Source organism: Ceratosolen solmsi, unplaced genomic scaffold (genome assembly GCF_000503995.2).
Source record: "Ceratosolen solmsi marchali unplaced genomic scaffold, CerSol_1.0 scaffold1, whole genome shotgun sequence".
Taxonomy (NCBI): domain Eukaryota; kingdom Metazoa; phylum Arthropoda; class Insecta; order Hymenoptera; family Agaonidae; genus Ceratosolen; species Ceratosolen solmsi.
The window spans coordinates 3,821,171-3,836,204 of NW_011948415.1; the positions used below are offsets into that span (position 1 = coordinate 3,821,171).

General features: G+C 28.2%; 1 protein-coding gene across 3 annotated transcripts in view; it reads right to left on the reverse strand.

Annotated features, from left to right (window-relative positions):
* LOC105368607 (protein abrupt) overlaps positions 1-15,034 on the reverse strand; it is a 58,034-nt gene that overhangs the window by 33,882 nt on the left and 9,118 nt on the right. For 2 of the 3 annotated variants that reach the window (XM_011507657.1, XM_011507659.1), the window contains exon 6: positions 15,018-15,034. This exon is cut by the window's right edge and continues 1,720 nt beyond it. The exons of the other annotated variant lie outside the window; for it this stretch is intronic. The gene's annotated coding sequence lies outside the window, so the exon portion shown is untranslated. Of the gene's footprint in view, positions 1-15,017 lie in introns of those variants that run through there. 3 annotated transcript variants of the gene reach the window in all.

Consider the following 15,034-nt stretch of genomic DNA (forward strand, 5'->3'; position numbering starts at 1 on the left):
AGGAAAATATATTTTAAAGTATCTAAAACTATATATATATTCATTTCAAGTCAAATGTGACATATATATATATATATATATATATATATATATATATACACACACATAAAACCAATCACATACCAAGTACATAAAATACTAAGTATGAATCTGTTTCTTGCTACATTTGAAATTAATTGTTTCTCTTATTTTCATTGACTTTATATTTGATTTGGTATAAAACCTGCTGATGTTTGAATAATGAACCTAACATATATTTGTTCAATTGTATTTAAAAATACCCGTACTAAGAATTTTCAATATACCGTATTTAAACCTACATATGACATATTGGGTCTACCGATAGTGAATTAAGATGTAATTGAAAAAAATGAATAAAAAATAATTTAATAAAGCTCCTATGTATTGAAAAGAAAATAAAAAATATATGAATTAAATGAAACATGGAGCCACGTATTAAAATTTTTTTTTCTTTTTTTTACTTCTTTTTTTTATCCACTTTCCTACGATTTTTCTTATTGTTTAATTACTAACTATTAAATATCGAAATACTCGGACAGCTTCGCATACTCCTAGTACAAAAGTAGTAAGAAATTATTTACAGGTTTAAAATGAAAGTCTTGAACATTCTGTTTGAAAATGCGTTAAAGTAAGTCCGGAAATTCTGTGGCTACAGCTGTGGTATAAAATAATCGGTGCCGCGAAAATCCGCAAAAGCTTCGCTTCGCCACAAGATCAAGCTATGCATTTTCCAGCGATCTATTAAATGCCATTATCTTTTTTCATTGGCATATGGCATAAATTATTTTTGAGCAAACTTTTTTTAGTCACACATTCTTAGTTTTTTAGTCGTTGATAATACATTTTTTAAAAGTGTTCCAATATTTTATGAAAGAAAGCTTTTTAATATTTAAAAGATTTAGTGTAAAAGGGCATTTACTGATATAATTTAATGAATCTTGTCAAATTTAGTGTTGAGATTAAAAATAAACCTTAAAACAAAGTCACAATGACATGTACAAAGTGATTTAATTATTTATGTAGCATAGACGCGTATCTTACTGAAAAATTATTAAACGAACATTTATTTTCTTCATTCTAAAAATAAATGCTTGCAAATATTTTGTAACAAAGCTAATATACAAAGTGAATCTATTGTATTCTAAAAAAAAAAAAAAAAAAAAAATCATAGCCTTAAAACTTTGCAAGTATTCATCAAATTATCTTAGCTGTGTTTATACAACAACAGAAATCATATTTATTATCCAATTTCAATAAAAGCTAATTACATAATTTTTTATTTCATAGTAAAATTATTTCATGTTCAAATATTTTTATCAGTATGTAACAATAAAGCTTTTTAAATCTTAACATTTGAACGAATTCATTTTTTAAAGTTTGATTTTAAGAGAACTATTTAGAAAGGAACGAAAACTGTTTTAAAATAATTTTAGAGTGTAAATAAAAATAAGCTTGCTACTTTCAAAATGCAATGAAAATGAACATTCATTTACAGTTAAATTAAGAATATGTCATAACGAATTTTTTGTTCGAATGCAGATGTGGTGCTTCTTTAACCGACAAATATCCTATAATAATCTCAAACTTTTGAGTTCTCCGAGGTAAACAACTAATAAAGCTTCAATGCTTTTAATAATCATGAATTCACATATTCTGCATTCTACATAGAAATATGAACATATTATTATCGTATAAAAAGTTGTGAACAAATAAATTCATATCTAAAACATGTATATAGAATGCCTTAAATAAAAATAATTATTTATATAGTGAAAATAAATTATGTGTGTGTGTGTGTGTGTGTGTGTGTGTGTGTGTTTTTTTGTTGTAAAATATAAATGAAAAGTATTCTTGTAATATTCAACGCATTTAAATAATATATTGTGGAAATAATTTAATTATTTGTATGAAAATATTCATATCAAGTTTAATAATTTAATGATGATAAAATTATAGACAAATACGTACTACAATGGATATGTAAAGGTAAGTGCAGAATCGGTAGAGATAAATATGGAATAAAACTCAATATTAGTCCAAATACAATTAAGTAGTCGTCAATAAATTTAATTGTAAAAAGAAAATATTTATAAATTGTTAAGTGCGATCACTGGCGTCATAAACAAAAAAAAATTCTAAAACAATAATTAATAATTAAGTGAAAAAAAGGGAAGTGGAGGTCTACTATGTAAGCGTTGTTAATTATGCCTATTGAAGTATTGTTATTAATAAAGTGTATTAAACATGAAATAAAATAAAGTAAAACAATTGTTTAAAATTAAAAATTTTCGTACATTTTTTTTTTTCATGGTTCTGCGCCACTTTCTAAATCAACAATTATAACATTCATATTTCTAGCCGAAAAATAGTAATCACAGTTTTACCTCGGAGCACTATAAATTTTTCCCCTCCTCATTTTTCAAAACTCTATTCCGTTGGCTTATTTATGTCCGTAATCATAAATCTACTACCTAATTGTTTATTGCAACGCTGCTTTCTTTTGCAACCTTTTTTTTTCTTTCGTTCTCATCAATATTTGTATCCTCCTGTTCACCCTGACGCTGCCTTTTTAATGACTCAAAATCTTAAAAATTAGTTTCTTAATTATTACAGCGTCCTTAAATGCAAGTTATATCACCGCGACGAGTGTAAAGTTCACTTATTATTAACACGTCGTATTGTTTCATTGTGTGTCCTCATATTTTACAGACGCGTGTGCTGCACACGTCCTTATCGCATCGGAAAATTCGAAGAGTTCAGTTAACAAAATGCTTTGTTTAATCTATTGTGTCTGTATGAGTATTTAATTGTAATAATTTTGATGTGAGCTCATTCAGCGCAGACGACTTATACGAACTTTCACCACTTTCTTCCGTTACAAAACTTTGAAATATTACAAAAGCTTAAATAAATGCAAATTCTTTATTCCATGTGATTTAAATCACGATGAGTATTGTAAAATTCGAAATGACAGTTTACACTTTAATTTAAAATGCTCGAATCTATGAATTATTACTTTCTTAAAGGGAATATACAAGAGAATCTATCTGATACGTTTTGTAAAAATGTTATATTGAAATTGAATATGAAAAATTACATGAATATGTAAATATCAAATATTTCATCAGCTCATATATTAAATGTTTCAATCATTCGGAATCATTTATTTGTAACTTTGTAAGTAGTAAAAAAATTATTTAATTAAAAAAAAAAAAAAAAACACGGTAATTAACAAATTATTGAATTTAAATTTATACATTTGCACTATATCATATTTAAAATTAAATTAAAAAATTCTACAATAAATCATGCGGTATTCAATTTACTACGATAAATTTGTAAATCGTATATTAGAAAAAGAAAAAAGAAAAAAGAAAAAAAAAAAAAATTAAATTACCGTCATGAAATTTATATTACAGTCTCACTAAAGATGCAATTTATAATTACCGTACAATGCACATAAATAATTGAACAAAGTTTATATGAAAATTAAAACATTGAAGATTGGATTTTAAATATTTGTTATGGGCAACGATTGAGTTAAGTTGTTTAGTAAAGAAATAAAGAAAGTTGACTTGAAAATTCGTATAATGTCCGCGGGAATTCGATCCTCTTCAATAAACAACCAAAGTCTCTAGCACAAATATATTTATATTATTCACATCTCACATTCTGACACGCATCGCACTCGCATAAAACTTGCGTCCCTCTTTAATATCAGTCGCACTTAAAGACTAAAGAGTGTTACGAATATATTACTTACTTTTCATGGCGAATATTAGCTTCATACGCTAGGGCGTGATTTATTTATATTTTACCTTATTATTATGTTTCAACGTATCTCATTTTATGTTTTTTTTATTTTAATTATATAAAAGTGTTACGTGTATAATGGCTAAAAAGGTAACAATAATAAAAATAAAAATAATGACAATAATGATGATTTATGCATGTGGGCGGCCGCATGTATGGAAATTAATTTGATTTATTATATCGTTATTGCATAAATAAATGTACACGTGTACAATTTAATTTAACGTTTACATTTCAAAGATTTTCTTTATTTATTTATTTGTTTATTGAGTTTTTGTGTGCACGGTAAGTGTGTGAATGCGCGCTTGCATGACGTGTTTGTTTTTGTGTACGACGTGCGCGCATACGCTGGCGTAAATACGTGTACTTATGTGTACTTTACCTAAAGATTACATAAATTACCTTGGGTACTTTGTAATTCGAATGAATATATAGATTTCATTTCACTTAAGAGAGAATACAGCATGGATAAGTTTAATTATTTCGAAGCGAGTAAATTCAATATTCATTACGTGTATTTCACTTTTTCAAAAGAGGCTAACGGTTACCGTTTAATTTTCCTGTTTGTTCTATTTATTATTATTATATGTATTTATGTACAAGAAATAATAATTTTGTCTGGCGACGCATACGTGTATATATATATATATATATATATATATATATACTTTCATTTTTGGATTTAATAATTTCATTCCCATGTCGAAACGTGTCAGCGCTTTTAAATTTGGTTGTGGTTTTTTTCTGTTTTTTCTTTTCCTATGAATTGTGCACAATGATGTACTGACAAAGTTAAAAACTCCTCCTAACTCCTTTTGGTTTTTATTTTTTCGAAAAACCCGAGCGAAAATTGAGGAATAATAGCGGCGAAAATTCACGAAAGGATGCCTAAAAAGTAAGCGAAAGGCCAGACATGTAAATATGGCTGCTGGCTATTATTATTAAAAAAAAAAAAAAAAAAAAAAAAAAAAAAAAACTATTTTTTTAAGACAATAGATAGTACGAAAACCAAACGCTTATTCGGACAAAGCAATTCGCGCGAATGAAGCTCGAGGGCTAGAGAGCGTTTCCGCATCTCTTTTTGGCTCACTTAAAGTTGTCTTTCCGCGCTCATTATGTAACTCTCGGTGCGCCCTGCGCGAAATGATCTTCTAGCCGTTTTACTCGCGCTTCTTTAATAAGTGAAATGAGCCGTTTGTGTCGTCCAGCGATTTTCTTTTCTTAATTTATAATTATCCTCATTTCATACCTAAAGTGACCAAATGATTCTGGACTTCGTCGTTGAATTTCGTTTTATTCTTGATAATTTCCATCTCGAACCACAGTGAATTTCATTTTTATTATATAATTTTAAACAAATTTAAAAATTTACAATTTCAACTCCACTCAATCTGTCTTATTGGAGTGTTCTACTTTACATTTTTAATTTCTCAGATAAATTTCCGTTTTATCGCAAACACGCGTATTCTTATGTGCAATGTGCGTGTGGGACAAATATGCACGCATACAAAAGAAAAGATAGATAATGTCTCATTTGAAGGATTCACCAATGGCTTATAAATTTTGATTAAAGTTTATGATTAAATTTCGAAAAATTACAGTGTAGCGTAAGAATGTTTCTTAAAAATATTAAATATACAGTTTAAGTTGATAAAATATAATTCAAAAATTTTTGACCAAGTGATTAAATATAATTAATCAAATCAATTTTGTGCATCATCAATGCGTATAATTGACTAATCGAAGTACATATAAAATGCAATTGTAATTCAAAATATCAACATCAAGATAAAATAATGTGAAATATTGATATTAAATTTGAAATTTGGCGATTCCTTAACCGTAATATGTAAAATAAACGGAAACTATCCTTCGTATCGAAAAATACTATTAACCTTGAAAAAGCATGGAAAATCGTAGTATAAAACACAAAATTCCGTTAAATTCTTCCTTTTTTCGTAAAAAGTGACTAGAAGAAGAGAAAAAAAAACTCGACACATCTTTTACAAATTGGTTATCCGTCGGTCAACGCGCTTATTTTATTTCAATATTTTACTCTTTACACTTCTCTTGTTACATTTTTTTCTTTTTTTGTATCTGTTTTGAACGGGTAGGCCTAAAGGGGAGGCTCAATTTTTAAAAAAATATATTTTCACTACCGCCGTTGTCCGAATAAGACTTCCTTTATTTCTTTCGCTTTCTTTATAGTCCGTCAGACCTATTAATTGCCTAAGCCTAAGATAAGAGCGGACGATTCTCGGAGATCTTCACAAATTACGATATATAAGGAAGAAATCCTTAGTCAAATTGCGCGGAAATATAAATGCTTAATTTACATATTTACAGGCATAAACGAACATACCGATCATTTTTTCCTTTTCTTGGATGTACGCAATTGTATTTTTTTTGTTTTTGTTTTGTTTTGTTTGTTTTTTGTTTTGTTTTTTATTTTGTCGTCGCATATTCGCGGAGAAAAGTGTTAAAAGATTTTTTCTACCACTGCATACAAAAGTACATTGGTTGTTTGATTGTATTTGTCGAAATTAAATGCACTATATTTAATGCAGATTTTGAAAAACTCACTGGATTTTAGAATGCATAGAAATTAGCCATGAAATTTTAATTATAAAAATATATAAGTCAGTCGATTATGTAGAATAAAAGAAAAAAAAATTGAAAGGCCAAGAAATATGACGATGCTATTTGTTCATAAGCAACAAAGAATCACGAGTAAACTAATATAAATATAGGAAATTGAAGCAGTAATATTCTAGTTGTAGAAAAAATAAGACAGAGGCGTTAAACGAAACGCTTAATTAAATCATTAAAAAAGAACATTAATCTAGTAAAACGATGACGGAAATTTATAATAGGAATTCAATACCACTTAGTAAAAATTAATTTAATTTACATATCACATATTTGTATAAAACCTATTAAAAGAAAGAAAGAAAGAAAAAAAAAAAGAAAGCTACGTAGATAAAATAGATTAGAGAGAATATGAAGTTGAATTCGATCAATTATAAATTGATGAAACAGCTCGATATTACAAACAAAAGCTATTTTTTTTTGTTTTCATATTTTAAACAAATACATGCTAATTAAGTCGATTTAATTAATCGAATATTAGATTATTTTTATAATAATATAATAAAGCCTTACAAGTCGTTAAATTCGTTAATGATAAATAAGAAAATTTATAACTTTCTAAAGTTTATTACAATTAAAATATTAATGATCAAAAATTTATAAATATACGATAAATGAATTTTCTTACTAAGCAAAATTCACATAAATTCATAAAAATAATAACGATTAAGTAAAATCACAGCTAAAGGGTTCGTACTTTTATCTAATAAATTAAATTTAACTTTTATACTGGTGCCTACGATATATTATTTTTTAAACCCTTTTGTTATACATGCTTATATGCTTAATCGGGCCTTAAATAATTCAAAATGCCTTCCGCTACTACTTCACATTAAAATTAAATCACAAAATTATGGACATTGACAATATTTTTTGCTAATACAATATCGTAAAATTTCTAGCCAGGTAGTGTAATTATTAAATTAGCTTCAAATCTTAGATCCAATAACACTTTTCTCGATATAGTTATTGTTTCTATATCATAAACTACATTGTCGCACAAATGGTATACGAACGAAAATGCAAAAGTTGCGTGTCTTGTTCACGATGCGCCAACAACGAAGAAAAGAAATTTCGCTTATTATCGATCAAACTCACCGTCACTATTCTTAATTGCTTAATTACGTTTTCATGTTTCTTTTCAATTTTGAAAAGAATCTAGCAATATTTTCTCTTGTACGCATAATTTATCATCAATAATTTTCAAGAATTTTTAGTAAATTTTTTTTGCATGTAATTTTTGTCAATTTCATTCATAATTATAAAATTCGCGACATTGGTCTCATGGAATCTATTAATCTTTATTTCTGTATATAAATGCTGTAATAATTGAGATAATATAACGAAAATTAATACTATAGATATGTTATCTACTCTTAATTCATCCTTCGCAAAATAAAAAATTCTATAATAAAAAAAAAAAAAAATCGAGTACATTTAAAAATATTAAATACTCCTAGTAGAAATAATAACATTTTTTATTTTATCGAAGTTAAATTGATGGCACGTCTTTTCAACGTATGATAAGTACGTACGTACGTACTTAACATATTTATGAATTGCAAAAAACTCATCTCTAAGAAAAAAATGTTTTCTGTGTACTACAATATGATTGTGTTAAATGCCTTGTGTTTGTGCATGTTTATATGTATTGTATGTGACGATTAAAGCGTGTGACATTAAAATGTCAATTGTTTAACTTCTGCAGAGGGTGTAGTGATTAGATTAACCGGTTTAATGCCCAGCGAAGTTCAGCCTATATATATATATATATATATATATATATGAAATTCACGCACACTTTATTTAATCCCGAATATAATGTTCATGTATATTTAAATTATTGTGCATATATGTGTGCATACATTTTTCATGTAGATATACAAATAAATAAATTTATTGAAGAAATTTGGGTTATCGTGGCTTAACTCACTCAATATATGTTAATTTTAAAACATTTACAATTATTTTAATATTAGGTATATTATTTAAAAAATGCATATTCTTAATAGTAAAATCGTGCAAATTGTAACAAAAAACAAATGACCAAAATTGAAGTTAAATATTCAATTAAACTCATTGATATCAAGTAACTATCGTTGTTTTAAGAACATCTATTTTTAACAAGATTTATTGAAAAACATTTTCATTGAGTATTTTTTATATCTAATATTTCTAAAAATACTTGAAGATATTCCGTGTAAAAAGTAAAATAAATGTTCTTCAACAATAATGAAATTAAATGTTAAAATTATTTTTTATAAAAAAAAATCTATATTACATATTGCGTACTAATAAATTCAGTAGTTTTTAAAATTTGTAAATACAACATTTATAAAAATGATTACTTTCACTTGTAAATATTGAACATGAATTTCATAATTACTAATTTATATTATTTATATAGTTGATATTGTTCACAATTTAATATTAATGTGTACAATTATTGAAACATTTTAATGAATAACTGAAATAAAATTAACTCGTGTGAAATAATTACACAAATTAAAAATCTAAATCATTATAAAATATTGAAATATCATGTTTCTTTTCATAATGCTTCAAGCAATTATTTTGTTTAATTGTACATCCTGTGTATGCACTATATATGTACAAAAAATATGTATGAAAACGTATATTATTCCCTCGTTCTCTGTCTCTTACACCCCATTCTATCTATTTGCAACTTAGGCACATACACGCATTTACTCAACTGGCTGACTTCTAGAAGAAAACTACTTGATTCTAGTAGAAAATGGATTGAGATGAAAATGTAGATACTCGAACACCAGATAGCTGTTTCACTTCTTTATAATTCATACCAGATATCTATTTTACGAGGCTGTTAATTAAAAATAAATGAATTATGGTAAGATACGTAATGAATCGAATGAACTACTACTATTAATAGGACGGAAAGTACTTTGTGCTCATAAAAAAAAAAAAAAAAGGCAAAACGATATTTCATATCCGATACGTATTTAAAATCACTAATAATTATTTATTATACTGTTTATATTAATTCCCATCAATTTCAATTCTATTTAGAGTTCTTGTATGTACAATAATTATTTATTAATATGTAATATTAATATGAATAACCATTTCTCCTTGCTTATAGATCATTATATCATTAATTACATTTAAAATATGATTGATACTGGCCGATATAGCGATATCGATGGCTGAATATTGCTAATGTTAATGTAAAAGAAATCAATTAAAATTCTTGGCACAATCTCTCTCACTCACAATACAACAAATAATTAAGACAACGTTTAAAATTATTAATTTTAACAACCTATCTAAAATATTTGATTGCTGTGAAATATGTATGACAGAAATAATATATTTTTTTATGAAACTACAATTCCGATGTTCGAGCTTTTCTATTCCGAATAAACGGAGCACGACACAAATGTATAACACAATATTACATTTATATTGTTAAATACTTGCGGAAACCTTGCGCGTAGTGCCACTCACTACATATACAAGATTTCTCAAGAGTATTGAGGAGTCACTAGTTTAGTTCAAGAATACTAAAACATTGTAACTTTATAATACTATTACGAAGAATGCTTCACTAAAAAAAGAGTAGGTTCATAATTAACAATAGTTTGAACCAAATGCAATTTATGAAACCAGAAAATTTTGCTTTAGGATAACATATATATTTACGACATACCATTAGGGTCAAGAGTAACAAAAAGTTCATAAAAAAGGAAATACCGCTCAAGTCAAGAAAATATACAATCTATTACTTTGATGAAGAAAAAGTATTAAAAGAGAAATAGCATTGCTTTGGGGGGGGGGGGGGGTGTTTGGTAATAAAAAAAACTTGTCTCGATTATTGAATGGATATCAATAAGGAAACTTGGCGCAATAAGTACCACATATTAAAGGCGGCAACCACCTACTAAGCCTTTCGTTACAACTTTGAACTCTGGTTGATTATTTCATAATCACCAGGAAGCATCGCAAAAGGATCAACAAGAAGTTGATTAAACTAATTTCTAATCTAACTAATGCAATCGAAAGCAAACCATTGATTACAGAAATTGATCAACAATTAACCGGGGATAACCACAAATGGTTTGTTTAAAGAAAACTATGACAACTATAATTGCAATTTGTAATTGAATTGTGCTAAAACTGCTAATATTTTATTATTGCCTTGGCAAAATCCATTATTTCCGGGATAATGAGAAAAAAAAACTCATATTTGATTAAAAAATTTAAAACATTAAAGAATGCACTAAAAGAGTCAAAGGTAAGTTAAATCAGTACATTCATATCGTATCCTTTCTACCCCCCCCCCCATACACATATTATTTTAAGTCTTTAAAAAGAAAAATTTTTCCTGTTAATTAATCCTTCACTATTCCGTTACATAAAGTTTTGAAAGCTTAAACTTTTAATATGAACCTTCGCGATATTATTAAGTTTTTAGCTTCTAACTTTCAGATCTAATAATATTATGTTTAATAATATGATATGCAACATTTATCATTTAACTGTATTACGGGACAATGTAAAAATTGTCTGCTTAACGCTGGGCATCCATTACACTATTGCTTAATGTTATATAAAATTAAGAAATGATAACAGAGGAGATCGCGACTATATCGAGCAAAGATTAAAATGCCAAATTGAACGATTTGAGTATCGAATGTTATTGTTGAAAGAACATAATTATACCGAGTAAAATAATTTTTATTTGGCTAAAGTTTTTCAATTCAGTATTTCAATTTTACTTTGGTAAAGCATTATAATAGTCTTTGATTTTCATTATATGAATGGGATTGAAATAATTTCATAATAATATATAAACATACCATATTAAATTAATAAATTATTAAATTATTAAATTATTAAATTATTATTGCGTTACTAATAATGAATTTGCATTTGTTTGTTTGGAAATTTTAACAATACGCCGCTTACGAGTTATATTAGATGAATTTGAAAAAAAAATAAACGTTCGTAATAGCGGAATATCTTGTGGCTACTCGTGTAGCCATCGTGACTTCAACGATTATCCTTTGTTATCATTTTATAAATGTAAGAACAGTGAGAATTAATGAAACACGATGCATCATTTGGAAAATACCTTATCAACGTTGAAATATATATATATATATATATATATATATATATATATATATATAAGTACAAAACGAACACCTCTTGTTTTGACAAAGTCTGCAAAGTATGCACATATTTGTATTTGCTATGCACGAGTGTGTTTGCATCTGTGATAAGTACGTGGGGTGCGTGTGTGCGTGCGCGCATTGACATCGATGCGCCCGTGCGTGTGTAGTGTGTGTGCTTGCGTACGTGTGATTGCTATATGTCAATGATTATGATTTCTATTGTATCTATTGATAGAAAACCAGATTGTTTGTATTTGTAAGATGTGTATTCAACTGTTCTATTATGTTTAATTATTCTGTAAATATATTCTGAGGTGAGACGGTCTCACGCGCAGTCGTTGCGCCACGACCGTAGCAACGTTTCTGATTTATCGACCTGCCGCCTTTTTTACTACTATTTAAACTGATTTCATACGTAAAAATATTTATTTTTTTTTTCGGTAATATATAGCTGTTTTAAAGTTTTGCTTAAAAGTTTTCATTTGATTGTTAATTTGTGAGGTATGGAATATGTCTTCCTTAAGCAGTGAGAAAAAAAAAAAAAAAAAAAAAATACGATCATGCCACGCGATAACCCGACAAGGAAATCCGTCACGAGACCCAACAAGTTTCAAGTTTATTTTTAGCTTGTTCAGAAAAGAGAGAAGTGGAAACTTATTCTATCTCGTACTGCAGATTTTATCAATGCTTAAACGCTTAACGCCGTTTTCTATGTTTGCTGTGTTCATTTTTAATATACGGAACTATTGTCATCTGTAAAATATAAATGTTAAAAATCCTGAGTTGTACTGTGTGGTATTAGGGCTATGGAAATTGCATTTAACGAACTTTTGCGTTTATATTTTATTATTTAGAATCCATGCTGATCGACCGAGCATCCACATTATATCCCATTTTATTTATTTACGCTATTTCGCATTTATTTAAAAACGAACCCGTAGTACTATTATTTTATATACCTAAGATCACGTTACGTGTGTAATAACGAGGCACATATGTCGTCAATGAAATCACTATTGCGAGTGAGTCAGCTGAGAAAGGCTGTATCGGGATACACCAGGAAAATGCAAACTGACTTGTACTTGTACAAATACTTACTATTTTACAAGTTTACAAAATATCTACGACTAACCGGAGTAAACGGCGTTTCCTTTTTTTTCATCTTTTTTTTTTTGTAACTAAACAAAACGTATACTCGACAGTAAATGCTTTTGTGTTAATCTATAAAATATTGGTGAATTAATAATAATAATATTGATGATTGTGACGTTGATTATGATGATGATGATAATAATAATAATAATAATAAGAAGAAGAAGAAGTAGAAGAAGAATCGTAATAATCATAATCGTATTAGTAATAATAATAATAATAATAATAATAATAATAATAATAATAATAATAAAGAAAAATTAGAGAATTGCATCGGGCATAAAAGTATACGTTAATAATTACACAAAAACGTTCACATTGTACACATAGCAGTAGTTTCTACCGCAGCTTGTATAGTATGTATTGTATTAATAATGTGCTTACTGCAATATGACCTTGTTTCAAAGTTACATTAAAATATTATGTTAAATTAATCATTGTTATATTATATTTCAGTATCAAACTGAATTGTATTTGATATTCCATTATTATAATGTGACCTTCATTTAGGGAAATAAGTTATTGCTAACTATGTATTCAGTTCAACTGAGCATACCACTACTATAGATTGACTTATATATGTAATAAAATTGTGTCTATTATAATTATGTGTCAGGCTTTTTAAGCTGGACATATAAATACTGCAGATAAAAATAAAGATCACACCATAAGAATCGCTTTATCAAAGCACCGCATTGTTGTTAAAAGTAAGCATAAATACCTCAGTAGTCTGTATACAGTCAATAACGATAAAAATCTATGTTAAAAATGTATTACGGTTTTATATTTTATAGTCTACTATTGGATAGCAAAAATTTAAACAGGTCATATCACACGGAATATGCCAGCAATCGTTGTTCAATTGAACAAACGCATTACCGGTTTAGCTATTGCAACGAACCCTTCCTACAGAACCCTGTACAAAATAAAGGAAAAACAACGCTTCGTTGTGTCATTCTCCCGGTGTAGGAATAAGTAGAGAAGAAAAACCTTACGAGAACCCTGTATTAGGAACTGATCGGTCTCGAAATTAAATTCGAGAGCCGGCCTGATCAGCATGGACCGCAACGTGAATTAAACACCAGCCTTATTAATTATATTGTTTCTTATATTATTCTCTCTCTCTCTCTCTCTCTCTCTCTCTCTCTCTATCTCTCTCTCTCTCTCTCTCTCTCTCTCTCTCTAACTCTCTCTCTCTCTCTCTCTCTGTTTTGTATTGTTTTGTATTGTTTTGTTTTTTCTTTTTTACCGTTTTCCTTCCATTTCTTTTCTTCTTTCATTCATCTAATTCATTCTGCTCATTGTGTTTGCAATCACGGTTTTGCGTACTGTTCGACAATAACTGCTTTATCCCCTTCAGTTTAATAATAATATTATCACTCTGTTAAGCTTGCATTCGATTGGCTGTATAGTTTCTGGCAGATGAACATCTGCGCGCACTCTTATTACTGTGAAAAATATATTGTTATTATGAGCCTATTCAATTGTTTCAAATGCACATCGCGATTATCTGCAATAATTATTAAAGTAAATATAATCCTCTGTAAGAATATAATATTGTTGTAAATATCTGTAGTCTGTGTAACACTGTATAGCATCAAATAAAACAACGAGTCTTGTTTATTATTATTTATCCGGGCTGTAAGTTGAGAGAAATATTTATTGGGTACGAGGTGGGGTGGCCGATCCACCGTCGTTTTGTAAAACTCCCCCTTCCGCTACTAGTTTATCGCGCGCCTATTTTTTTCCTCCTCGATTCAATCCACTTAGTCCCTCATCGTCGCGCTTTCTCCATAATGCGCACGGCGATTAGGCACGAGACGACAATCTCCAATAGATGAGCAAAAACTAGACTCTTGAAAAAATTCTACGCTCTTTGTTTCGTTAACTAATCCTATGTACATCGCGCGTATGTACGTCGTTTATCCTGCCGACTTGTCATTATCGTCATTACTTATAAATAAGCACCTCGCTTGCTTTAGTTGCGCTTGCGTTAGTACAATTTTCGCATGAAATTCAAATTACGCGTGTGTTGGAGGTGCTAACGGATCGGGAGTGCCTTTTTTTTTTTTTTTTTATGTCTTACTTGATTTTTTTTCGCGTGATTTCACAACATTTAGGTGCTTTCACCTTTCACACTTTGCGAAAGCACGCGACACGCAACGTGCACTTAATTTTTTTTTTTTTTTTTTTTTTAATTTTATTTTACGTTTTATTTTACTTAACCGTTAAATAGAATCAGC